Raw genomic sequence first — 471 nt, 5'->3', positions numbered from 1 at the left:
CGCCATCAGGACCACATCATCTGCAAAAAGCAGCTATGAGATCCCGAGCCCACTGAACTGCAACCCCTCCCTGCCCCGACTACGCCTCGATATCCTGTCCATAAATACTACAAACAGGACTGGTGACAAAGCGAAGCCCTGGCGGAAGCCAACCCTCACCTGGAACGAGTCCGACTTACTGCCGACAGCTTCTCGCTTTGGTCATACAGAGATTGGATGGCCCTGAGAAGGGACCCCCTCACCCTAATCCTCCCGCAGCACCCTCCCACAATTTCTCCCGGGGACCCGGTCATACCCTTCTCCAGATCCACAAAACACATTAGGCTGGTTGGGCATACTCCCAGGCCCCTCCAAATCCTTGCGGAAGATCTGATCCGTTGTTCCACGGCCAGGACGGAATCCGCATTGTTCCTCTTCAATCCAATACTATTGGCCGAACCCTCCTTTCCAGCACCTTGGAGTAGACTTTAC

The sequence above is a fragment of the Etheostoma spectabile genome, chromosome 2, assembly GCF_008692095.1.
Source record: "Etheostoma spectabile isolate EspeVRDwgs_2016 chromosome 2, UIUC_Espe_1.0, whole genome shotgun sequence".
Taxonomy (NCBI): Eukaryota; Metazoa; Chordata; class Actinopteri; order Perciformes; family Percidae; genus Etheostoma; species Etheostoma spectabile.
Note: the sequence above shows the minus strand (reverse complement) of the source record.